Source organism: Pleurodeles waltl, chromosome 7 (assembly GCF_031143425.1).
Source record: "Pleurodeles waltl isolate 20211129_DDA chromosome 7, aPleWal1.hap1.20221129, whole genome shotgun sequence".
In the NCBI taxonomy this organism is placed as follows: Eukaryota; Metazoa; Chordata; class Amphibia; order Caudata; family Salamandridae; genus Pleurodeles; species Pleurodeles waltl.
In genome coordinates this window covers 85,250,373-85,278,217 of record NC_090446.1, presented here as the reverse complement: position 1 = coordinate 85,278,217, position 27,845 = coordinate 85,250,373, and the positions used below count along the sequence as shown (strand labels likewise).

The 27,845-nt window shown below is 50.5% G+C and overlaps 2 long non-coding RNA genes across 2 annotated transcripts in view; one reads left to right on the top strand and one right to left on the bottom strand.

Annotated features, from left to right (window-relative positions):
• LOC138247203 (uncharacterized) overlaps positions 1-27,845 on the bottom strand; it is a 138,669-nt gene that overhangs the window by 11,227 nt on the left and 99,597 nt on the right. The window lies entirely within an intron of this gene.
• LOC138247202 (uncharacterized) lies at positions 55-26,455 on the top strand. The gene is made up of 3 exons (XR_011194359.1): positions 55-156; positions 590-654; positions 26,236-26,455. It is a non-coding gene; the product is annotated as an uncharacterized lncRNA (long non-coding RNA).

Here is a 27,845-nt window from a genome sequence, read left to right as displayed (position 1 = left end):
CGAATGCAAGTATATCCGCATTCTTGACATTTTTGCAGACGACACATGTGTGCGCGTCAACCGAGGATATTTAAACGCAGACTTTTCTCTTGCAGCGTCTTTAGATGACAGAGAGAGGCCTTGCAGACGGACGGAAGCAATACCGGCAAGTAAAAGGTAATGGGCCCTTTGGGGTTTTCCCGATAAAAGAGTTTTCAGTGGTTTAGTTTGGATTGGGTTTCGGTTTTACCTTAAATGAGGCTATGTTTTTGAAGAGTGAGGTATCTGATCATTTGAGGGGTCAGAAAATGTGGCTTTTTAGTGAGTTGGAGTTACAATGAAGCTACTAAGCCTTAATATGTATATAGGCTTTATTTATGCTTGGAGGATGCACAAATGAGACTTGTTAATTTCTGTTTAAGGCAAGAAAATAGAATTGGAAGAAATTATATACTGAAGGTTTCTGGTTTGATTGGGATTCAAGAAGAAAATTGGGATAATTAATCATATGAATTTGGGGTAAAAGTTAGTTGTGAGAATTTTTCGGTGTAAGTGTTTGATTGGCATGCGAGGTGACTAACTGGGTTAGTCTTTTGTTTATGTCTTTTAGATTGGTGGATTGTTCAAGTGATATTGGTGAAGATTGATGTTTTAATGTAATACGGAGAAATGGTGGTGAGTATTAAGAAGGATGATTGTGCAGTGTAGTGTTAAGGAAATTGAGAGGATAATATGAAGGCTGATGTATTATTTTGGATAATTTTCGGTGTCCCCTGTCGATTAGTCCTGAGGGAGACCCGTTGTGGCATCTGGAGTTGGCCCAAGAGCTAGAGGGGGTCGAAACGTCGACGATGGTGCTTTAGCCTGGATTTAGTTTTTTTTTATATGTTTGAAGGACTAAATTGGTGATGGAATCCTGTTTAAAATAATATTTTGATTCAATGTGGTAAAAGGAATAACCAACAGGCTGATATATATTTTTTAGTTTATTTCTTGGATTGGTCTAGTGGGAGATTGACTATCCTTTTTCTTCTTTTCTAAATCACAATCACTTGATCTTTTTGCACTTTGTTCTGTCCTTCTTTTTGTGGTGATACAATGGGGGATTGTATATATTTGAGGAAAGAATTTATTTTGTATATGTAATAAAGGATGTTCTCCTGAATAGGTATGGGTCTGTGCTGCATGTTTGATATGAGGGATGGTGTGATCACGGTGATAATTAGTTCCTTGGGGGTCAATGTTGTTTTGCAATAAGTTTCTACCCAGACCCTTTAGGTTTTCATGGGTTACCCTCTGTGGTTTGTAACAGAAGCCCAGGTCCAAATGGCCATGAAGGCAGCGAAAGGAAGAGCAATCAATGCTGTGATTTCAAAGGGTATGTGATGCTGCTTTTGGCACCACTGGTATTTTGGTGTATCCAAGGCTCCTTTGGCATGTATGTCGCACAATCGAAGCCACAAGCTTCCCTGGGAAACACAGCTCTCCACAATCCACTGTCAAGATAAGAGGTCGGTCACTGTCAATGGACCCACTCTAGGTCCTAATTATTTAAAGCAATGCTTACTTTGAAAAATAATAAATGCCAGTGCCCAAGGTTTAGCGTAGAAACTCATGGTGGGTGGTATTCAAGGTTGCTGTGTCAAATATCAAGGCTGAGTAGCATTGATTCCACCCCGTGCTGCTTTCTTCATCAACAGATACTCCCTTCCCCCTTATCTCACAAGCAAGGATCTTTTTCATCCTCGCTTTCTTTCATTGTCATTGTTTTTCCATCATTCTCTTCCTCCTTCTTTCCCCTGTTGTATTTTTCTTTCTTTGCTCTGGGCTAAAGTCTGATAATGACAAACAAGTGTCAGCACCCAGAAATGAGAGCCAATGGACCCACCTGCAACCACACCCTCAAATTAAGCACTAGTTTAATGGGTTTGTGACCCAAACTCAGAGCCAAACAGGCCATTCTCCCGCTGTAGCATTTCCGCAGTGGGCTGAATCAGAGCAGGAATGTCACGACTCAGCCATAAACCCTATGGCTCCTTTACACTCACAGCCTCCTGCATTGTGGGACTGGTTTGAACAGTTGACTCATTTTGGTTTCTATTATGGCCCTTCCCAAATAACCCTCCTCCAGCCTTGAATCTGTGCCATCCAGGCTTCTGACAAATTGTTATCTGAAAAAAGGAAAACAACCCTGAATCTGTAGGTCTGTCAGTTTAGAACACTCCAGAAAATGTTACGTCCAGATTAAAGGCTCCAATCATGTTTCTCAGTCTTTGCTGCAATACTTACAGCAGCAAATAAAAACAGTCAAACACAAAAAGTACATTTCTCATAAACTTAGTAACCAATCAGAGCATACATCTCCCATTATCTATGAGAAGCACCAAAACTCATCTTGTTTCTTTGCTGCTGCAGCTAAAAATTGAGCCCATCTCTGTGATTGTTTTGACTAAATACTGTAATTAGCATGGTTGGGTTCACCGAATGGTTAGACTGTCATGAATTCATATGTTCTGACTGGGGATTAAACTTGCGCTATGTTTCACACATTTGTGACTCTGTCCACTGCTGTTCTTGGCTAACTGGAATGAGGTCTTGGGGGGAGCACCTCACTGTAGGGTCACAGGGCCACACGGTATGGCGAGGACAAAATGACACACATGCACTCAGGACTGCAGTCTCAAGGGGAACTGCGTCAGCGCAGCCCCGGCTTTATTACGTAAGCTCGGTTCCGCGTTCCGTCCGGACACGCGGAACCTGATACAAAAGAAAAGGAGAGCCCGGGTGACTCTCTACATCCCTCCCATGTTTTACTTCACACAGAAGAGAAGAGAAATATATAGGAAAACTAAAAAACGCAAAATGAGACGGAAACGCAATAATAACAGAACAGAACAAAACAAAAGGATACAAAGTCTCGGGAACAACGCCCCTCTGGTGAGCAGGCGGCGATGATCCAACATTGCTTCCTAGGGCTCCAGAGTACAGACAAAGTCTCTGAGCTCGCTGTTCGGCACCGGGTTGGGGCGTAGATGATAATGTCCACCCCTGGGAAGTGATTCTCCCCGGTCGGCATTTTCACCCAGAGGGTGTCGTGCACTGGGCGCTGCTACCTGAGCACCTTCGGTCTGTACCTCCACAGCCGGGGGCTCAAACATCGAGTCATCGATCTCTCCTTCCTCCTCGGATGTGACTGAAACCCCTGCTCTCCTGAAGTGTGATACGTTCCTGGTTACTCTCTGCCTGCCTCGTGCGGCTGTTATCATGGCACCCCGCACACTGATGACCTGCCAGGCTTCAGGCTCAAATGGAGTTTGGAACTTTCCGCCTGGCCGGCGGTTCTTCACTACCACCATATCTCCTTCCTGAAAGCCCCGGTACCAACCTCGCCGTCGTTCAGTAGCTTTCCGATTAGTGCGTTCTCTGCGTTGCTGAGTGGCTTCGACATCCAGTTCTGGGGGTGTCCACTGAGGACCAGACGGGATGCAATCCCGAGGTGGAACATAAGTGCAGCCGGGGCACACCCTGTAGTGCTGTGAGGTGTCTGGCGATAAGCACCCAGAATTTGCTGTAGACATTGCTCACTGTCTGCTCTTTGTTCAACACCTATTCGGAGGGCTCGGTTTAAAGTTCGCATAAACCTCTCAACATCCCCATTAGCCTGAGGCCAGTAGGGCATGACCTTGCGATGATGTATGGCTAGCCTTCCTTTCTGGTTTCCTTGCCAGCCTCTTACTGACCTGCACACTTTTCGCAAAATTATTGTCTTTGCCGCACTTATCACACATTTTCCCTTTTGCCGGGCACACCATTGGTGGTTTGTGTTCGTACCCACAGCTCCTGCAGGTGCGCGCGCTCTGTCTGACAAAGTTTTTCGTCCTGGCAGTTGACGAGTCTGGATGGCGTCTACCTGCTCTTCTTTCACCTGGACTGGACGTGTGGTTGACGCAGCGGCCAGTGATTGTCCTCTTACTGCCGCCATGGATAGTTTGTGCGTACATGCCAAAACCAAAATGTCGTCGAGGGGCATGCCTTGCTGGCATAGGATGAGCTTCCTTAGTGCGTTCGACCAGCATCCTTGAATAATCTGTGCTCTAATCTCCTCTTGTTGATTGAGGCCTACACACGAACTTGCTAGCTTCCTTAGTCACGCATAGAACATGTCCATTGACTCAACATCCGTCTGCTGAGCCTGCCAGAGTTTGAAGCGTTCAAAGTCTTAGTTCAGCTGTGGATCAAAATGCTTGTTCAGGGCTTCCACTGCCGCATTGAAATCTGACTTATCACCTGTGTTTGGGAGTGCATAGAACAGTTCTTGCAGTTCATCACCCCCCATGAGCAGCATGAAAGATCTGCGCACGACCCCGTCTGTCTTTCTTGTGACGCAGAAGTAGTTTTCTTATCGGTTTAACCATAGGCGCCATCTTGGCGATGCTGTGGCTGGATCAATCAGTTGGCTAAATGGGGGCAGCGCAGTGACTGAGGAGTGAGCACTGGCGCCTGCTTGCACAGGCAGCTGGGGGGTTTCTTGCGGTGGGGCGCTCATGATGTCCTGCGGTCTGCAGGCGCTTTGCTGTTATATTGCAGGTTCCTTTCTTATAGTTTCTCTTTAACGTTTGTGGTATCTGTGTTTTTTTTTTTCTCAGGGTACTTTCCACCTTTTCTTTTCCTCTTTTATTTTCGTCCAAGGCCACTCTTACTTGTAGTTATTATTATCAAGAGAGGAGAAGAAAAAAAATCCTCTTTTTTTTTTCATTACATTTTTTTTCTTGGGGGTCTACCCCTCTTTCTTCATTCCCCTTATGCCTCTTTATTGTACAGTCTTTATTCGTTTTTTTTTCCTCTTCTCTCTTTCTTCTTTTCCTCCTTCCCCTCCCCTTTTCCAGGGTCTTTCAGGGCTTTCTGCCCTTCCTCGTTACTTGCTCGGGGCTCCTGCCCCTCTGGCTCCTGTGCTGCGTTCCCCTCCCTGGGGAATGCAGCCTGAGCGTCGCGTTGCCTAGTACTGGGGCATGCGCGCGTGTGTGTTTAACTGCGCACAGACCCCGCGTGGTGCTGCAGAGCCTTCCGGCGAAGACGCTGTGTTTATACCAGCGCCGTAGGTGAGGCTATTTCCAATCCTTTTCTTGCACGCGGGCCGCGGCAAGGATTCACGGGGCACCAGGCTCGGCCGGGGAGCTCACATGAGATGGAGGCGGGGCATACCTTCCTGGAGCAGGGCGGCGCGCCTCCTTCATATGCGGCCGAGCGCCGTCCTGGCCACGCATTCTTCTGCTTTTCCTCGCACTGCACACGGGCGCTGTGCCAGTCACGTTCTTATTTTCTTTCCGCTGTACAGGGCAGCTCATCTGCGACGCGGGAGTGTCGGAAACCCGCTCGTCACCATTGTAGGGTCACAGGGCCACACGATATGGAGAGGACGAAACGACGCACATGCACACAGGACTGCAGTCTCAAGGGGAACTGCGTCAGCGCAGCCCCGACTTTATTACGTAAGCTTGGTTCCACTTTCCTTCCGGACACGCGGAACCTGATACAAAAGAAAAGGAGAGCCCAGGTGGCTCTCTACACTGACCACCGAGAGGTCTTCCCCTGGGATGACTGGGGAAGTGGAGCAGCCCGATGACTGCTGGGGTTTGGGCTGTGTTTGGCTATTTTATAGCCCACAAGTAAATCACGGGCATTTTTTGTATGACCAGTCGCCATTTGGTTCAGGTGACACAGTGGCTGGTATGAGGTGCAGTAGCGTTTTTGTATTAGTGTTTCTGAGCATATGTTAGTAGCATTTCAGCTTAGTTAGTGTAGGTTATTACGCTTAGTGTAGGTTATTACTTTGTTGCGGTGATGGCGGCAGTGGATGAGGTGGTCCAAGCAATGAGGGAGGGTTCCTCAACGTTCTGGTGGCAAGTATCCAGCCACACGGAGGTTGCCCTGCGCATAGGGCCTTGGAGGTGGTCGCAGCCGCAGTACTGGCATGTTCGCCGCTGCACTGTACTCCTCATGCTATGTCAAACAAGGTAGCTTCCTGGGCCTACTCCCACATGCGGCCATGGGTGTGTGTGAGGCAGGGTGTGGGGCAGCGGGCGAGGCAGGCTGAGGGGCATGTCAGGTACCCAAGCGCCGCCAGTGACACGAGTGCTGCTAAAATGCACTGCGTGAAGGCTGGGGGCACCAGTGCTGTCAGGATGCCCCCGTCAGGCCCCTGGGGGATGCGGCTCTGAGCCAGGATGCGCGCAAGCTGCGCAAGCCCTCTGGAGTGCTCTGAGAGGCCTGTGCACTCAAGAGGTGGGCAGGTCGGTAGGAATGCCCACACAGTATCGGGGAAATGGAGGGGTCAGTGGGAGCTGCAGGTTCAGACCGGGGAGGCTGAGGAGAGACGGGTGGTGATGAAAGAGAGGATCGGTGGGTGGGGCCAAGGTGGCACATATAGACTGCCAATAGTGGGGAAGAGGAGAAGGGTAGGGATGGGTGTTGTATATCAGTAGATGAGGTAGGAATAGAAGACAAGGCAGTATTTCCTAGCCAGTGCATAATTTGTAAATAAAAACGTGCCGGTGCCCAAAGCCCTCCTCTTAAACATGTGGCGGCTGCAATTAAATGTGCGGGCACGGAATACCGAGGCAGTGTAATCTTGAAGCCATCTCGGGCCTCTTTAATCCATTTACAGCCACTCCCTGCCCCTTCAGCTCAGTCTTGCAGATTTCTCCCTTTGTGACGCTTTTTCGTTTTCCCTTCCTCCAGCTTTCCCTTATGTGTCAGTTGCTCGCAGCAAATGCTTGAGGCAGAAGAATAAGCGTCGGCCCTCAAAAATAAGTGCCAGTGCTCAGCACCGGAAGTAACAAGCACAAATTAAGCACTAGTTTTGCAGACCAGTAAGGAACTAATAACCAGCACACCAGGCCTGTCTTATTCCTTTTTGCTGGTGAAGCAGGCAACAGCTATGGCAGGCTCGGGAGAACTCAGTGCACCTCAGTGACCCTGGGGTGAAGATAAGGCAAGGCCCCGGGCAGCCAGCTAGATGTTGGCGTTGGACAGCCAGATCACTGCCTCAAGAAGGTCCGGTGTGGCCTCAATGGTGCCACGAGGAGGAGGATTCAGTGCAACCTCCGGCAGAAAGTCACACAGGATATGACATCCTGCATCTTTGGAGAGCTTAAGAGAGCAGGAAAGGGCCCCTCAGCATTAAATAGAACACAGCCCCTTGGTACATCTGGAGGTATATGCTTAGCAGTGGGCACACACGGATCCCTCACGGACAAGGGTGCCCAAGCTCATTGACGTGTCTATGTTTGATTATGAGGGAGGAAGAATAGAGGAAGGAGAATTGTGGGAAGAGGATGACCCTCAGGTGGCGGAGTCAAGGTGGTGGCACGAAGAGGTGGGGCGGGGTTAGGGGGGACACTCATGAGCCTGTACCGCATATCTTTTAGGTTTCAGGTGATTCGCAAAGGCATGATGGCAAGGTGTAGCAATACGGCAAGAACGGAGGGTGCGGCAGTGGGCTCTGGAGTAAAGACCGACTTTGGTGCCAGGTAAGGATGTGCAGGGAGGGGCGTATGCCACTAAAACGTTATCTATTGGGGTTGAGGCAAAGGAGCCTCATGAGAATAGGGAGTCCTGACTTTGCAGGAGTTTATATGTGAAAGACATGAGAGTGGAGACAGACAGAGGTTGTGGGGGACAAGGAACAGCCTTAGCAACACCCCCAGGAGAGATGAAACACAGGATTCAGACGCCAGTGGGTGTGAAGTCAGGGAAAGAGATAGAGAGGGAGAGCCCATAGTGTTGTCAGGGTAGGCAACAGACAAGAGTTTTGGGGGAGAGACTCGGGGAGGGGAAGCCGGGGGGAGCCCAAGGGTGCATGGAAGACAAGCGAGTTGGAAAGTAAGGAATTGAAGGTTAAGAAAATGCTATAAATGGGAATGTCCAAATCCCTGGGGGCACATCTCATGCTAGCAACCAAAGAAAAGGTGGGAAAGGAGAGTATGTGGAGATGCTGAAGTTGCTGCATAGGGAACTTAGAGAAAAAGAAAGCACAAAAGATAAACAATATGAATTAGCCACATGGCCAAAAGTGCCAGTCACTATAGAAAATTGGACAGTGGCCTTCTCCATTTATGCCAGTGATTACTGTGAAAAAGTACCCAGTGAGGTCTGTGGCGCTCTTTAAATATATCGATGTGATCAGAAAAGCACAGATAAACTATGGGGGTTATATCTGGGTGCAATATGATGAGGGTGTTTGCGTGCACGCTCACAGCCCTGGATCCCAAGGTGCAGCATGGGGGAGATTGACACAGATCTGTGGTAGCACATGATGGATCCAGCCAAATTAGGCAAACCAACTTTTATGGCAAGTGACCTACAAATAATATATTGCCCCTTTCAGGGGTATCAGACCGGACTACATCAACCACCATCTACTCTTCCACCAACCCACCAGACACCTGCGCTCTTCCTCTCTGACCCTGGCACACACCCAAAATCCGGCACAGCTGCAGCAGCGACCACTCTTTTTCCAACATCACCGCCGAGGCCTGGAATGACCTACCCCTCCACTTCCGAACTGCGCCCTCACTGGCAGACTTCAGGAAGAGACTCAAGAACCGCACCCCAGTGCCCAGATACCCCCAGGGGTGGCATTGATGTGCTCTACAAATGACTAATTGATTGATTGATTGATCCCATGTGGGGAGGGGTGGGGGCAACAGGAAAAAGTCACAACAGTACAGCGGGGGGACCAAATAGTCAGGTGGTAGCCTGCTGGGATTTCAGTAGTCCCCGTCTGTCACTGGTGGTGGAGCCTCTTTATTTACCGGTTCGGATGTGAGATGTTCCAACCCATATTTCTGTTCGGTTAATATGTTACGGCCTTGTCGCACATATAATTTGAGCTCCAGGTGGTGCATACGAGATCACAGAAATGATTCATGCACTGTGACTCCAAGGTGATTTATTCACTTAGCGCCTTGTTGGTGCTTCCTACAATATTTCTTGGTCCTGATGATGACCCATTGGTAATCTATTTAACACTGGGGTCAAAACATGAACAACAATTTAATGTGCACTGTTGAAAAATACATAGCAGTTGATTTATGACAAGCAAATGATGGATTCTGCATTACTTGAACAAGGAATCTTTTGACAGCCACATTTGTGCGTGTACATATACTGTAAATAACACTGGTGCACTTTACGTTCACTTACTCACTTGTGCACTGCACCGTCACCTTGTAGGAGCTCCTTATCGCATTTTCATTTTAAGAATTTTATGGTTACTTTGGACATTATAGCGGTCATTACAACATTGGCGGTAAAAGCTGCTTACCGCCGTGCAGAAGACCGCCAACACAGCGCCGCGACCGCGGAAATCCGCCACAGCTATTATGACCCACAGCACGGAATCCGCCAATATTCAGACACCCTCACAAGTCCGCCACACCAAAGGTCAGTGATAAACTGGCGATAACAAAACCTCCACCGTCACGCCAACAGAAATATGCCCACACCATCACGACCCACGAATCCACGCGGCGGTCTTTCAACTGCGGTATTCCATTGGCGGTACACACCGCCTCGCTCAAACTACACACACACATACAAAACACAGCCACATTGGACAAATCGAAATACACACACCTGATACACATACACACCCCACTCCCACACACCCAATACAATATAAAACACACACCCACATCACCCACAAACCCCTACGACCACAATTACTGAGAGAAGGCCAGAGAGATTCACCACCATCAACAATACTAGCATCCACAGGCACACAACACCATCACCCACATAACTTCTACGCATCTCACACTACACACCACTACATATCAGCACACTTATCACCACACACACCACCCCACACATCACCCACACCACCCCATGGCACGGAAAAGACACCCCAGGTTCTCGGAGGAGGAGCTCAGGGTCCTGGTGGAGGAAATCATCCGGGTAGAGCCACAGCTATTCGGATCACAGGTGCAGCACGCCTCAATTGCAAGGAAGATGGAGCTATGGCGAAGAATAGTGGACAGGGTCAACGCAGTGGGACAGCACCCAAGAAATCGGGAGGACATCAGGAAGAGGTGGAACGACCTACAGGGGAAGGTGCGTTCCATTGTCTCAAGACACCACCTTGTGGTTCAGCAGACCCCCACCTCCTCCCCCACAACTAACAACATGGGAGGAGCAGGTCTTGGCGATTCTGCATCCTGAGAGCCTCGCAGGAGTAGGTGGTGGAATGGACTCTGGTAAGTTAAATCTTAACTATTACATCCCCCACCCAACCTGCATACCAGCACATACCCCCACCCTCACCCTCACCCCCAGCACTCCAACTCCTCACACATGTCCAAATATCACAAACCACACATCCTAACACCAAGCCCTGCATGCAACAACAAAGCATGGACACCCATCACTAAAGCATGGCCACTGCACATACCCATACACCCCCCTAAACCATCATCACACAAGGTCCCACACAGGAATGCAAGCACTGGGGTACACGGTCACCCACCCATTGCACACCATGCCACACACAGATGTAATAAACATCCTTTTATACCCCTGCAGTTCCCCTACCCAACATCACCAGACAGGAGGGTCCACACATGTCCACACCACCAACAGAAGAGGCCCATAGTGATGACAGCGCCTCTGTCCAACTGGATCGAGATGACCAGCCTGGCCCATCGGGGACCTCAGGACAGTCCGTTCCCCTGACACTGGCACAGGCCACCACAGAGCTTCCCCCCTCTGGAAACACCAGCACAGCACCCACCCAGTGGGCCCATACCTCCGTCCCCAGGACACGTCAATCAGCAGTGTGTCCACCACTACAGGGAACCCAGGCTAACTCACCACCCCAACAACAACAGGGACCTGGGGGCAGTGGTAGTGGGCACACAGTCCAGGGGACGGAGGCCCAGGAACACAGGGGAACTGGGAGGGCTGCTGTGCGACAGGGGGAGGACAGGCGAAGGGAACCCACTCTCCACAAGGCCCTCTCCAACATCATGGGAGCCTACCACCACTCCCAGGAGACGATGGCAACGGTACTGGCCAAGTTTCAGGAGACCCAGCGCCTGCAGGAGGAGCAGTATTTGGGCTTCAGGGAGGAACTCAGAGCCATGAATTCCACCCTGGGCACCATCGTTGGGGTGCTGAAGGAAGTACCCCTCACCAGGAGGGACACTGTGGCACTACAAGGGGCCCGTGACACTAGCCTGGACGATGAACTGCCCACCACCTCCGCCGGTGCTAGTGGTCAGGAGGCACCGCCACAGGACCACCACACCAGCACCCCACCCCCTGCAAAGGGAGAACCACCTCGCAAACGGTCCCTGAGATCCAGGACAAAGACAGAGAACGATGCCAAGACCCCAGCCAAGAAATTAGACCACCCTGAATGTCATCCTTCTGTCCCACTTTGTCACCCTGTCCATCCTTAAACTGCCCCAGCTCCACTTCCTATGCCCATTTGGACAATGCACCTGTGAGACTAATAGACTGGACTCTGCCATGGACATTCCTCCACCATCACCCCTCACCATTTTACAACCCCCTCCAATATTGAGCACTAAAATAAACACTCTTAAAGCACAAAACAATCTGGAGTCAGTCTGTGATTTCGGAATAGTGTATTAGCAATTACTGTGGCAAAAAGCTCTTTCATTTGTAATGTCAAAATACCTATGTAACACAGCTGCAGTCCATGAGGAAGTGACAACTCAGATACCATACACTGGGTGAAAACGAAAGAAAGTAGAGAGGTAGTAGTGTTTAAGTACATGTAATAGGCAGGTTTGTATTCTTACCTGTTTCACTGGAAATATTGCTGGATCACTGAGTCCCTGTTGTCCATGTCTTCTTCTTCTGCTTCCTCGTCTTCACTGTCCACAGGCTCCACAGCTGCAACAACACCGCCATCTGGACCATCCTCCTGCAGAAAAGGCACCTGCCATCGCAAAGCCAAGTTGTGAAGCATACAGCAGATAACGAGGATCTGGCACACCTTCTTTGGTAAGTAGAATAGGGATCCACCTGTCATATGGAGGCACCTGAACCTGGCCTTCAGGAGGCCGAAGGTCCGTTCGTTCACCCTCCTAGTTCGCCCATGGGCCTCATTGTAGCGTTCGTCTGCCCTTGTACTGGGATTCCTCACTGGGGTCAGTAGCCATGACAGGTTGGGGTAACCAGAGTCACCTGCAAATGGCGAGGGACAATTGTTAGACACACACTAACCTGTAGGGATATCCCCAGACCCAGACAACCATTCCCACTGTCTTGCTTCCAGGTGCTCACCTAATAGCCACACACAGTGCCTCTGGAGTTGACCCATCACATAAGGGATGCTGCTATTCCGCAGGATGTAGGCGTCATGCACTGAGCCAGGGAACTTGGCATTCACATGGGAGATGTACTGGTCTGCCAAACATACCATCTGTACATTCAACGAATTATAACTCTTCTGGTTCCTGTACACATGTTCACTCCTGTGGGGGGGGGGGACCAAACCCACATGGGTCCCATCAATGGCACCTATGATGTTGGGGATATGTCCCAGGGCAATCACCTTTCACTGTAGGCAAATCCTCCACCTGAGGGAAAACGATGTAGCTCCGCATGTGTTTCAGCAGGGCGGACAACACTCTGGACAACACGTTGGAAAACATAGGCTGGGACATCCCTGATGCTATGGCCACTGTTGTTTGAAATGACCCACTTTCAAGGAAATGGAGCACTGACAGCACCTGCACTAGTGGGGGGATTCCTGTGGGATGGCGGATTGCTGACATCAGGTCTGGCTCCAGCTGGGTCCACAGTTCCTGGATTGTGGCACGGTCAAGCCTGTAGGTGATGATCACATGTCTTTCCTCCATTGTCGACAGGGCCACCAACGGTCGGTACACCGGAGGATGCCGCCATCTCCTCACATGTCCCAGCGGACGGTGCCTATGAAGGACAACAGCGAGCACAGAGTCAAACAACTCAGAGGTACGTACCCACAACTTACACAGAACACCAATCATAATCCAAAAAGTGGCCTGTATGCGTGTTGAGGCTAGGCCTAGGTATGTGTGACGCAGTTAAAAATGAAGCCATGTGGGCCCCGGAAATGGTGGCTGCCTGACCTGTAAAGTGGGACAATTGGATGTAAGGTAACTGCGCTGGCGTTGTACACCGTCGCGGTAGGCGGTCGAAGACCACGGCGCAATGCTGCATTGGTTAACATTGGACCCTATGGGTCCCAGGAGCCAATGACGATGTACGCCGGCGGTGACGGTACACACCGCTGCGGACGTGACCGCCATTTTCTATCTGTTCAATCACTCGATACCTGATCTTTGACAGGGGAGGACCTACACTGCAAGTGCTGCTGTGACCTCGGTCTGGAAGAGACAATGGCTCGAGTGTCTGGGGAAAGGGCCCCTGCCTTCACATCGGAGGAGTTGGAGAAACTCATGGATGGGGTCCTCCCCCAGTACACGCTACTCTACGGTCCTCCAGACAAACAGGTAAGTACACTGGGAGCATGCTGTATGGGCTATGCCTGTGTGGAGTTGGGTGGATGTAAGAAGGGGGGGGGAAGAGTGCGGCGTGCATGAAACGACGGTGAGTGCATGTGCCACTTGCCAAGGGTAGTCATGGGGGCCAATGACTGTGATGGTGCAGTTGGTAATAAGTTCCTCTTCCCCCTGTACAATTCATGTAGGACAGCGCCCACCAGAAAAAAATATTTGGTGTGCCATCGCCAAGGACGTCCGGACCCTGGGGGTCTACCACAGACGGAGCACCCACTACCGGAAAAGATGGGAGGACATTCGCCGCTGGAGCAAGAAGATGGCGGAGGCTCAGCTGGGGATGGCCTCCCAACGTGGGAGGGGTGCCCGTCGCACCATGACCCTGCTGATGTTCAGGATCCTGGCGGTGGCGTACCCGGAGTTGGATGGGCGCTTGAGGGCATCACGGCAGCCACAAGGGGGTGAGTACACTCTCATCCTGCTGATTTTGCGTGCAGTGGAGGGGTCTGGGTGGGGGAGATGGGCTGTGGGTTTCCCTAGGCCAGGGCGAGTTTAGCAGGCAAGGTCCCTCCATAAGGCAGGCCATGTGGCACCCCACCCCACCTCTGTAGAGTGCCAAGTACACCTAGTCATGCCCCTGTGTCATCCATGTGTGCAGATGTCGTCCATAGCCTAGTAGGCCATTTCCAAGGAATTGAACAGTGGAGCCCAAGAGAGCGGCGTAGTGCAGGGGGCTTCTGTGTCTGTCGTGTCTGCCAACAGTAGCGGTAATGCATGCACTCAACATGTCTTTCTTCTGTCGTCCCCCCCCCTTTTTGTGGTCTCCCTGTTCTTGTGTGCATTAGCATCATCAGGCGGAGGAGCAGTGGCACCGGAGCAGGAGGGAGCTGCATCCCTCATGGCCCTGGAGGGCGAAACTACGGACTTGGAGTTCACCAGTGGGATGGAGAGCGAGGGGAGCTCCACGGCGGGGACAGGAGCTGACACCAGTGACACAGACTCGTCCTCTGATGGGAGCTCCCTTGCAGTGGCGGCAACATATGTGCCCCCCGCATCTACAGGTACAGCCGCCACCCCCCCTACCAGCACCGCCCTCCCAGCAGCCCCTCAGCCTTTGCCCCGTGCCCGCTCACCCAGGAGGGTGGGCATCACCTTCGCCCCAGGCACCTCAGGCCCTGCCCCAGTCACCCCTGCTGCCCTCAGTGAAGAGGCCATTGACCTCCTCAGGTCCCTCACTGTTGGGCAGTCTACCATTTTGAATGCCATCCAGGGTGTAGAAAGGCAGTTGCAACAAACAAATGCATTCCTGGAGGGCATTCATTCTGGTCAGGCGGCCCTTCAGCGAGCTTTTCAGACTCTGGCCTCAGCACTGATGGCAGCCATTGTTCCCGTCTCTAGCCTCCCCCCTCCAACTTCCTCCACCCAGACCCAATCCCCTGTACCCCAGCCTATCCCAAGCACACCATCAGACCAGCATGCACACACCTCAACACTCAAGGGAAGCTCAGGCAGACATAAGCACCACACATCCCACAGGCACTCACGCAAGCATCACACACATGCAGACACATCAACATCCACTGCCTCCACTGTGTCCCCCTCCTCCTTGTCTCCCTCCTCCCTCCCAGTCTTGTCTCCACTCACACCTGCATGCACTACATCTACAGCCACTACTGCCATCACCAGCACACCCACCACCACATCCCGCTCACGTGCAGTCACCACCCCCACTACCATTCACACGTCCCCTGTGTCCTCTCCCAGTGTGTCTGTGACGCCACCTCCCAAGATACACAAACGCAGGTAGACACCCAGCCAACAGCCATCCACCTCACGATAGCCTCCAGCGCATGCACCTTCACCCAAAGTCAGCAAACGAACACCTCCTACAACCACAACCTCTTCCTCCACTCCCAAACCCCCTCCAGCTACCCGTCCGAGTGTCTCCCAAAAACTTTTCCTGTCCAACCTTGACCTCTTTCCCACACCTCCCCCACCCCGTCTGTCTCCTAGGTCCCAAACTAGCACCTCAGCCACAACATCTCCAGGACCAGAGGTGCCTGTAGTCACCGGAATATGGAGTGCACCGGCCACCAGGGCAGCCAGTGTGGCACGGAGCCACAGCACAGACAGTCCCCCACCTGTGAAGCATCAAAAGCTGGCCAGTGCCCGTCGGGAGAGGGGGAAGACTCCAGCCACCAAAGCCGCTCCCAGGGGTCCCGGTGGGAGTGTGGAGTCAGCTGCGACACCTTCCAAGGTGGGGAAGGGCCACAAGAAACCAGGAAAGTCTGGGAAGAGCAGCACGACGGAGGAGACCACCATTATCCCCACTGCCCAGGGGGCCACAACCGTCATCCCCGCTGCCCAGGAGGCTACAGCCATCATCCCTGTTGCCCAGGAGGCCACTACCATCCACCCCCCCGGGCCAGAGAGGACTGCTAACACAAGCCCTGCTGGGCTAGAGAGGACCACCAGCACAAGCCCCGCTGGGCTAGAGAGGACCGCCAGCACAAGCCCCGCTGGGCCAGAGAGAACCGCCAGCACAAGCCCCGTTGGGCCTGAGAGGACCACCAGCACAAGCCCCGCTGGGCCAGAGAGGACCGGCAGCACAAGCCCCGCTGGGCTAGAGAGGACCGCCAGCACAAGCCCCGCTGGGCCAGAGAGGACCGCCAGCACAAGCCCAGCTGGGCCAGAGAGCACCACCAGCACAAGCCCCGCTGGGCTAGAGAGGACCGCCAGCACAAGCCCCGCTGGGCTAGAGAGGACCGCCAGCACAAGCCCCGCTGGGCCAGAGAGGATCGCCAGCACAAGCCCCGCTGGGCCAAAGAGGACCGCCAGCACAAGTCCCGCTGGGCTAGAGAGGACCGCCAGCACAAGCCCCACTGGGCCAGAAAGGACCGCCAGCAGCTGAGTCACTGCAAAGGAGCCCGCCGCTCCAAGCACTGCTGAACAGGGCACCGCCACTTCAAGCACCGCTAAACAGGGCACCGCCGCCTCAAGCACCGCTGAACAGGTCACCGCCGCCACAAGCACTGATGAACTGGGCACCGCCGCCTCAAGCACCGCTGAACAGGGCACCGCCGCCACAAGCACTGCTGAACTGGGCACCGCCGCCACAAGCACCGCTGAACTGGGCACCGCCGCCTCAAGCACCGCTGAACAGGGCACTGCCGCCACTAGCACCGCTGAACAGGGCACCGCCGCCTCACGCACCGCTGAACAGGGCACCGCCGCTCCAAGCACCACTGAACTGGGCACCGCCGCCTCAAGCACCGCTGAACAGGGCACTGCCGCCACAAGCACCGCTGAACAGGGCACCGCCGCCACAAGCACCGCTGAACAGGGCACCGCCGCCTCAAGCACCGCTGAACAGGGCACCACCGCTCCAAGCACTGCTGAACAGGGCACCGCCGCCTCAAGCACCGCTGAACAGGGCACCGCCGCTCCAAGCACCGCTGAACAGGGCACCGCCGCCTCAAGCACCGCTGGCCCATGAGCGCCAAAGGCACTGACGCTACTGAGTCCGTCACGGGCAGGATGAAGCACTCTGGGCACAAAGCTCCCTCCAGAACCAGTGGAGAGATACATCCACTACCTCTGTCCTTAGCAGGATGAAGCACTCTGGGCACAGGGCCCTCTCCAGAACCAGTGGAGAGATACATCCACTACCTCAGTCCTTAGCAGGATGAAGCACTCTGGGCACCAAGCCCCCTCCAGAGCCAGTGGAGACTGTCATCCACTTGAGAGACTGTGGCTTTGCACTCCCCAGGATTGAACAGTGGGCAACCCACCCACTGTAGAGACTTGAGAGACTGTGGCTTTGCACTCCCCAGGATTGAACAGTGGGCAACCCACCCACTGTATAGACTTGAGAGACTGTGGCTTTGCACGCCCCAGGATGGAACAGTGGGCAACCCACCCACTGTAGAGACTTGAGAAACTGTGGCTTTGCACTCCCCAGGATGGAACAGTGGGCATGTGGCCCTCTCGTGGATTTGGCGTTGTGCACTCAACCGGCTGAGGTGCCCCCCCTTTCCCTCTCCCTGAGGTGCCTGTTTTCTTGCTCTCTGATGCCCCTGCAGTGTTCTCTCCGTCATGGTCGGGGATCTTGTGTGGGCCTCGCCCATACCATGTGGGCCCAGTGTTCCTCTGACTTAATTGGAGCACTACCTGGACTACTATGCTTGGTGTATATTTTGCTTATGGTGTATATATATATTTTTGCCTACTTGATTTTAATATATTACAATGGTTACACTCATTTCCTTTTGTCTTTGCATTCTTCTGGTGGGTTTGGGGGGTGTAACTATCATGTATTAATATGTATTAGTGTGTGCGTTGTAGTGGGTGAGGGTGGGGGTGGGGGTGTTGCATGTGTGTGTCCCTGTTTTTTCCCTCCCCTGTGTCGTAGGTGCAGTACTCACTGTGGTCTTCGCCGCCGGCGTTCGTGCTCTTGGTAGAGGAGCAGGAAGACTATCGCAGGGAGAATTTGGAGTTCCGGCTCCATTGTGTCCTAATTCCTCGTGGGGTGTGTAGAGGTGAGCGTTTTCCCTTCGGAATCCTGTTTCCGCCGTGTTTTTATCCGCTGTGAATCTGCCCTGGAAAAGGTGGCGGATTGACCTGTTGTGATACTGTGGGCGGTACTTTGTCCTCCGCCTGTCTGTTGGCGGTGACCGCCGCACTGTTTGTTTGTACCGCCGTGGCGGTCGGAGTGTTAAAGTGGTTGTCTTTGATGGCAATGCAAATTCTTTACCGCCGGCCTGTTGGCGGTCTTATCGCCGCATTAACACCGACCGCCAGGGTTGTAATGACCACCTATATGTGGAGTCTGTTCCTGATGTGTATTCTTGTAATTTGTAAATTATTTACTAAAGACTTTGATTATTGTAGTATAATAAAAAGAAATATTTTTTATAAAATTGATCTGTAAGTACCTTACCTCTAGTGAGGGTGAATTTTGCCTTTGAGGTCAAGGCTGACATTTCCCCCGCACGGACCATTTTTCGTTTATAAAAAAAACATAATTCAAAAAAGGCCTCTGCACCACAGAGTATTGTAAATTTCAGCATGAATGCCCTTGTTAACTGCTATAGTGAAACGGGCCATTGGCACCAACAACAAGGGAGCATAGGTGTTCAGCAGCATCCAGGAGGGTTGCTCAGGGCCTTGGCGGTAAAAGCCCATACTTATATTAAATTGGATGGACTGGACTTTTGGCTGTCGCAACAGGAGTAGACAGATGACGATATGTTATTGTTGGAGGGTTTCACATGGGGATTCAGATTTGAATACAAAGGCCCAAGGGTGCGTAGGGGGCGGACAATTTGAAATCAGTGAACAAACATAAGCAGGTGGTAAGGGACAAGTTTAGGAAGGAGATACAGGAGGACAGGATGGCAGGTACGTTTGAAGATTTACCCATGGAATACCTGATAGTGCCCCCTATCAGCATGGTCCTGAAAAAAGAGAGGGCAATTCTGCTTGATTCAGCACTTATCATGGACCGAAGCGAGTTCTGTTAATGACTTTATTCTGGAAGAGCAGGTGTCTGCGTCTTTTTCATCTGTGGGCGTGGCTCTTTCTTTGGTGGAAGCGGTCAGATGAGGGCTCTCATGACCAAATGTGACATCAAGTCTGCCATGAGATACAAGTGTGGTTACAAAGGTCAAAAACGAATCAGAGGGGGCAAGGTAAGGCCATCTGGCCCGAGCTTACCCTGTGGCAAATATTTGCCCTGTAAGATAGGGGTCGTTTCTGCTGGCTCGAAGTGCCACAGGAAGGGAAAGTTTTCCAGCATGGTGATGGCAGGACAGTTACAGCATTTCGGCTGTTGGCCATCCTACGCAGGGCACTGATGTTCTTAAGTTTGGACTCTTCGGGTTGTGGTATGCACCTCTTACGAATAGAGATGACAATGGAAGCGAGCAGAAGAGGTTGAACCAGCGCAAACATCATGGGGACAGGCAGATGGGATTCAGACTCTTTTCAGCATTATGCCTGGAATGATGACTGTTGAACCATTGCTAGCTGCCAACTGTTTGCTTGTGTTTTTTAGGTTTGGTTCCTGGCCCGGAGGCTGGTGGCTTGTCTTTGTGGATCGTGAGACATTCTTTCATTAGGTAGGCAGAAAGGCAGGTGAGACAGGGCAGTCACGGCATAAACATGGGCCTCAACCACAACTTGTACCATGTGCACCGGAATGGCAAACGGGGCAAGCATTGGAAAGAGGTTTTACCATGTTTGAACAGGTCGTTACTGAGGGCCCAGTGCCTGGATCTTCTGCTGTCACATCTAGGTGAGAATGGTTTAGTTGCAGAAAAGGTTTGGCTTTGATGTAATCGAGGAAGGAGGACTTGGAGATTCAGAGTCAGTGGTCAGGGTACCACATTGTTTGGACAGAATGTGTGCCTAGGAGGATCTGGTGCGGGCTATTCAGTAAATAGCTACAGACAGGGCCAGGAGAAGGCTCAACAGGGAGATGCAAGCCTTTTGTAGGGGCAGGGGTATAGGTCGGATTGAACACTCGGATTTACAGTATGATGACGCAGAGTTTTTCCGTGGAGATGGGTTGCACTTGTCTGTATTTTACTGCTGAGAGGTGCTAGCTAAGGTGTTGAAGGTCCAGTAGCAGGCTCAGGAAATGGGGCAAGAAAAGTCTGGGCACACCCTTTTTCTGGGTGGCGGTTGGCCGTGAAGTTGCCATGGTTTACAGAAGTTTATGGTTGTTGACAGCAGCCATCCAGGGTGAAAGGAAATGGGTAGACAAGGTGGGCGAGCCAGAAAGTTAAAGGTTCATTAGGAAATTTGGTTAGTTAGAGGTTACACTAAACTAGAATGCAGTTTAAAGTTAGCAGTTGCAGAAATCAGTACTGAAGGAAATAGAGTACTGCAGTATTAAAGTGTTGCAGGAGAAGGAAATATCATGGGTGGAGATACTTGACATAAGTGACCTCTTTGTACTGTGAGGTTTGTAGTACTGTAAGTCAAAAGGCCCAGGATAGTTTTATGTGATGTGCACCTGTTGCAATAAAGCGGCCTTTTTCACACAAACCTGGTGTCAGTGGTCGCTACTGCGTCCCATGCAGGAAATTGAAGGTCCATGTATGTTAAATGTAACCTGATGTCATTTTGCATTTAATGCCCGGATTGGATATGTTGATATGATGCCCCTCCTTGGTATCTGAATCTTCAGCTCTAGGGTGGACGTTTCCTCTTGTTTCAGGTGCTGAGCAGAAGCAGGAGTGAAGGGCCTTGTGGGTAGCTGATGAGGTCACATGGGCACTGTGCCAGGAGCGGTTCCCATCCTGTCGCTCCTCTGGAGTTGTCATCTCTGGTGGCAGCTTGCATTTCCGTGCCCTGCTGGGTTCGATGCCACGGTGCAGCTTCGGGTGGTTAACTCCATGCTGGAGTTTAAGTGACTTTTTATTCTTCTGGAAGTGAAATTTGACCTCCAAGTTATTGGTCCTTTGTCAGACTGAGCAAATAAAGTGGAATCGTTTTGAAGCCTCTGGTTGGGAAAAGGAGATGTATACTCTGATTCGTTGCAGTTTATGGGAAATTTCGTTTTTTGTGCCTGACTGTTTTTATTGGCTGCTGTCAATATTGCATTAAAGATTGAGAAGCATTAGTCTCGTCTCCTGTCCTTGATAGAATAGAACATTTGTATTCACGAAAATGATAAGGGGTTAAGTGGAATACTTTGAAGAAAGTCCTCAACGGGGTGAAGTATAACTTTCTCCTCTAGAAACAGGGTACGCGCAGACCACGCCCCCGTGACTCACCATCATTCACAAGTGTGCCAGTACTCAGCCTTTCTGACAGACAAGGTACAGCATCGTGTCAGCTGGCACTGAATTCCCATGGCACAGACAGAGCGGTTACCACTGGGAGGAACATGCAGTGGGTTCGTCTGGGCACCGAATCATAAACAATTCCATCAGCCAGTCCATTAAATAGTTACACCTCATTATAGCACATACCAGATGAATGCGTGAGATTTTCCTGGGTGCAACCGAGCTTTCATTACCAAGGTCAAAAACATAAGCGAAACATTTTTTTTTTAAATGGCTGGATGCTACCGCAGATGGAATATAGGTGCCCCTATTTAAGATGAAGAGATAAGCCCATAGCAACAATGAAGCGCTTCATTGGGCATCCCCTGCTGGGGAGAGAGCTGAGCTGGCACCCGCACACCCACAGGACAGGCTCCAGGAGCTGGTCCTACGCTCTCATTATCTCTGTGAACCGAAATGTGCTTATTTCCATTCGCAACAAGAGAACAATCTCATTGCCATGGAAACGCACAAAGATGCTCTAACATCAGGCTGCGGACTCGGGAGTCTGACTTACAAGTGGCCTGTTTATATCCCTCTCACTACAGACCTACTGCCTACCCAGAGAGAGAGAGACTGCATCTATGCTTCTCACCACTGACCTAATGCGTCCCACACAAGGAAAGGCAGTCTCTGTCCCTCTCACCACACACCTCCTTCCTCCCCACACAGGAGCACACGAGGAGGCTGCATTCATCCCTCTTACCTCCGAGTTTATCGCCCCACGCAATGAAAGGCAGGACAGCTGTCACTCATAGTCCCTATCCGTGTCAGAACAGCACCGAAAATGCAGAATGCCCTTACACCTAGGGAGAAAACTCCCTGCGCACCATGGTCATTTGTTTTTGTTCAAATACAAACTCACACTTTTCAAGTTTATTGTTTCTGAACTTTAAATTTGCTGAGTGGGTACTTTAACCATGGGAACCCCTCGGCAAACCATCAATGCTTTGAAGGAAGGTGCCATAGCGTGGCTCACTTCAGAGCGCTGAGATTGCCACCATGGAGGTGGGGATCTCTGAATAGGGTGGAAGGTCCTCTCCTAGGGGGTGGTCACCCCAAACCATCCTTACATCAGGTTCTTTGCCTCCACCCGAGTAGTGAAAGCAGTTAAGGTATCTGAGACCATTAAAAAGTGTTTAGAATTGATTTACCAAACACAGCCCCAAACCTTTAAAAATATTCAGGCAAATGGCAGATAATAGTAGGACGGAGAGAAGAGGTGGAGTACTTTGGGGAGGATGATAGGACTTCCTGCAAAGATAGCACCACACAGTAATTATGTAAGCACCTCTTCACTGCACTCTGCACCCCCCCCACGAGCTCAGCCAACCTCAGCCCGAGATGTGCCACTGATGCGTGATGGTGGCTCAGGGTGCAACCTTACAGATGTCAGCTACTGAAACCCCCTCTGAATTCCACCCTCGAGTCTGCAGGCTCCTGGTGGAGGGAGGTGGGAGCAGGTACTTACGTTAAAGAGCCAGGATTATCGTTTCTTCCATCCAGTGGTTTACCGTCGCTGTGAATTCATGTGTGATCCTGTGGCCTGGGCTGAAAGTTGGGAACCGGTGTGTGGATTTCTAGTAGGTGCAAGCATGCTTGATGTGGAGATGCACTCCCGCACTGCACGAGCTGGATCCGCCCCAGGGACAGGAATAGCAGGAGGTCTGGGGACTGTGAAGCACAGGTGCTAATAGTGAGGCTTCCTCTTGGGTTTCTGCAGAGGAGCTATAAAGCACAGTACCTTTCCCATTCTATATCAGGACCGGAGGCGAGGATTCTGCAGATCTTTCTTCACTTTTTATTATAGAGCAAGTTCAAAGTTAAACAAAGAATAAACAGAAAAACTACAAGTTCCATGAAGCCGCCGCCATGGTAACCAGTGTCCAATGAGGATCCGTTCCCAATGCTGGTATAAATATCCCAGAGTGCGTCATACTTCCTCTTTCTTCACTGCTTCAAGCCAGATAAGTGCCTTTCTGCCTCCCAGTTATTACGCGTATTTCTTAACATTGTTTGTTTGCTTTAACACGTTTCTCTTTAGCGTTACTCTGTGGTAGCAACAAGCGTTGCTACGAGCGTGTCTCCGGCGCGGGAGGCGTTCCGCTCGAGCGCTTTTATTTTTTCTTGGAGACACATCCGGCCCGACAGAGGGTGCGCGCTGGTATTTCAACGCGCGTTGAGCGCTCGTGTGTTTTTTCAAACACTTGGCGCTCGTTTTTTTCAATTTCATTTTGGACAAGCACCATGGTGCTTTACCAAACTCCTCAAACCAGTGGTGGAAGTACTGCGGTTACAAGGCATACGTCTCATCATCTATCTGGATGATCTTCTAATGGATCAATCCAGGTCTCAACTCTTATCCAATATGAACACAACTATTGCTCTTTTGCAGGATCTGGGGTTCGTGATCAACCAACAAAAGTCGGAACTTACTCCGGCCCAATCGTTGGTCTTCCTGGGTTTCCTCATAGATTCCCGGTCAGCATCCCTCAGTCTTCCGACCCCAAAGATATCCAAGATAAAGAAGGAACTGAGGAAGGTCCTTCGGCGTGACAGGATTTCGCTACGTCAGTTAGCCAGAGTAGTCGGCCTGCTTTCCTCCTCAATTCAGGCCATTTTTCCAGGCCCCCTACACTACAGAGCCCTTCAACGTCTGAAGGCTTTTCACCTCCGTCGGGGGGTGACGTATTCCGAACTAATCTCCCTGTCTCAGGAGGCAAGGACGGAATTACATTGGTGGCTGGACCACATGGAAGCGTGGAATGGCAGGGCCATTTTCGGGGCCGCCCCGGACCTGGTGATAGAATCGGACGCCAGTCGCCAGGGATGGGGGGCACGATGCCGGGGCATCTCGTTTGGGGGACGCTGGACCCCGCAGGAGCTCACCATGCATATCAATTGTCTGGAACTCCTGGCGGGATCTTTTGCGATCAGATCTCTAACGAGAGACAAGATCTCATGTGTAGTGCTACTATGGATGGACAATGTGTCTGCTGTGCAGTACATAAATCGTTTGGCGGGGACACGATCAAGGGCCGTAGCGGAGCTAGCAAAGGACTTTTGGCATTTTTGCCTACAGCATCAGATCTCTGTCACGGCAGAGTATCTTCCGGGGTCCCAGAATACCTGGGCAGATTGGAATTCCCGGTTTCTCACGGATTCCAGCGACTGGCAACTACATCAATCGATTTTTCAGGCGATCATGGCTCGTTGGGGTCCTTGCTCAGTGGACCTTTTTGCGTCCAGGTGGAATGCTCATCTACCCCTATACTTCAGCTGGCGCCCGGATCCGGGAGCTGCGGCAGCGGATGCGTTTCTCCAGAACTGGAGGCAACTTCAAGGGTATGCTTTCCCCCCTTTCCTTCTTATCCCGCGGGTTGCAGCTCAGGTTCGCCGTCAAGAAGCAACAGTGATCCTGATAACCCCCTGGTGGAGGTCTCAGGCGTGGTTCCCGACTCTGCTGGAACTCTCTTGCGAGTGTCCTATTCGTCTCCCGGTCTTTCCCTAAATTCTCCGGGACCCGTCAGGTTTTTCACACCCCCTGGTCCTTCAGGGCCATCTAACTCTCATGGCTTGGAAGATTTCAGGTCTCTTTGGCAGGGCAGACGACTTTCGCAAGAAGCTAAAAAGTTCATTGCACAGGCCTGGGCCCCTGGAACATGCAAACGATATAGATCCGCGTGGAATAGATGGTCTCGTTGGTGTGTGGGCAAACACTGCGATCCCATGGGGGCCAGTATTACCGACATCATCAATTTCCTTGCAGAATTAGCGGAGTCCGTCCTGGCTTATTGTACGATCAATTCTTTTCGATCAGCTATTTCAGCGGGTCATCCCCCTCTTAATAACCGCCCGATCGGCGAACATCCTTGGATATGTAAACTTCTCAAGGGTATTAGACTCTCCAGACCTCCACAACCTAGATATGCAGAGCTCTGGGATGTAAACATAGTTCTTAATCTTTTATCCTCGTGGCAGGATAATCAGCATCTGTCAAGGAAAGAGTTGTCAGCCAAATTAGCCATGCTTTTGTGCCTCATCTCATGTAAACGGGTGTCAGATGTCAGAGCCCTGGATATATCGGCTCGAGTGTTTACTCCAGAAGGAGTCACTTTTACTATTTCAAGGAGAACGAAGAATAATACCAGGTCAGTAGCCTATCCGGCTTTTCCTAATTCCCCAAAATTATGCGTGGTTAGATGTCTCAAAGTCTATGAAGAAGTGACAGTGGAACTTAGACCTCCAGGTGAAAATCAATTGTTGATTTCCCTAAAGAAACCGTTTAAGGCAGTTTCTTCTCCTTCCATTGCCAGGTGGGTCGGATGGATTTTATCCGAAGCAGGTATCAATATTCAGGTGTTTGGCACTCATTATACTCGGGGGGCCATGGCTTCAAAAGCCATTCAGATGGGGGGTAGATTAGAGGACATCATGCATGCGGCTGATTGGTCTTCTGAATCTACTTTTAAAAGGTTTTATTTTAAACCAATTCATGAAGCAGTCTCATTGGTGGTGGGTAAGCTTTGAACTTGCATAATCCCCGACTCCGGTCCTGATATAGAATGCGAAATTTCCTAGCTATCGTGAAGGAAAGTTTAGATTCTATTAAGGACACGGAGGCGAGGATTATCCCACCCATTACTACTCACAAGTTTTTTTCCCACCCGAACACTTGTAACTTCGTATTATGGTGGTATGCTTGCATTTATCCTCTTATTTATTGTTTTTTCCTTGATCAAATTTCTAGTTAACATTAAGCTGAGTTAGTTGCTATTATAACTGTATTTTCAGATTCAAGTATCTACGACTTGTATGAACTATTCAATTTTGTGACTTGAATACGACATTGTCTTATCATTTTAGTTTCTAATTATACCATTTTTTCGTAGGATCCGAAACTACAACCAATTGAGTCTTCTAGGATTCCTTCCGCAGTGAAGTCGAGGAAGTATGACGCACTCGGGGATATTTATACCGGCATTGGGAACGGATCCTCATTGGACACTGGTTACCATGGCGGCGGCTTCATGAAACTTGTAGTTTTTCTGTTTATTCTTTGTTTAACTTTGAACTTGCTCTATAATAAAAAGTGAAGAAAGATCTGCATAATCCTCGCCTCCGTGTCCTTAATAGAATTGAAACTTTCCTTCACGATAGCTAGGAAATTTCGCATTCTGCTACAGTCACCCATCGTGCGTGTACAGCTTCCCTGTGCTGGTACTACAGGAAGAGAAACCCTGCTTTGATGTCAGCACCCACCAAGGCAGGACGAGGGATCACGAGTGAGTGGCTTCTTGCATCATTCTATTCGCTGCATCCCCATCCCGAGAGGGGGGTCTCACCCCCACTGGGCCCTTGTCAGCGAGGCGACCAGGGCACAAGCCTGAAAAAGACTAATGCATGGACTAATTGGCGTTGTCAATGCGCAATGACGCCACACGGAGTGCCGTCACAGGAAGTGACATTACAGGAAGTGATGTCACAGTGCTATCATATCCCTGATTGTAGAGGGAATCAAATATTTTCCCTTCCCTGTTTCTCCCAACCACCTCCCGTGAAGGACTGAGCAGCGCGTGCACAGTCAAAACATTTCTGAATTCCTTATTTCATGCAAACCTCACTGGAGCGTAGTTGTTCAGGTGGGGTCTGGGCTGCTCCAAAGAAAACCCACCTAACTGGTTTTGGATCCATAAGTAAGCTTCAATAAAGGAAAAGTAAAGAACGAACATGCAGCTTTTCGTAAATGCCCTCAAAAGTTTCTTTTTCATTTTACTATATTTCACCACGAAAGCTTCGGGACATTCGTTTATGTCCACAGTCTTGCACAATATTTGCTCCAGACATAATCAGAAGGGCCTCCAAGATGATATTCCATAAATTGTTAAGCTCGGGTTTGTTTTTATCTGTGCAAGGTTCAAAGTTATCAGTCAACACTGACACTCCTAATACGTTTTTCTGTTGTATTTTGGTGTGAAAAAAGAAACGTTTCCATTATTTAAGACCTTATTACCTCAGGTGTGTGAAATAGATGTAGTTAGCTTTCTCTTAATTTGGTGACGTTTCTGGAAAATTATGCGAAATTACAAGAAATGCAAATAAATCACTTAGGTCTCCATTTTAACGTGACATGTGTCCTCTCGTCAATTTTTAAAGCAGAGGACACATTTGCACTGAAGTGTGAAAAACACAATTATTGTAGACAATGGCTGCTCACATTATGTTTGTCCCATTGTTTCTCCTGCATTACAGATTTGGAGCGTGCTGCGGTGTAGTTACGCGTATGTGAAATTCCTAAAATTATGCAAATTATACATGATCATTTCAATTTCGCTCACATCTATTATCAACCCCTGATGCACTCCCTCCACAAAGGTCCTACCTTTCTGGATACTTGGTGCACAATAGATGCATCCAGACCCCCAGCCCTCCTCAAACAGTGCTAGTCCTCGAAGCAATTGTTTATCAGTCATGTGGAGGAAAAAGCACAGATAAGCCCTTG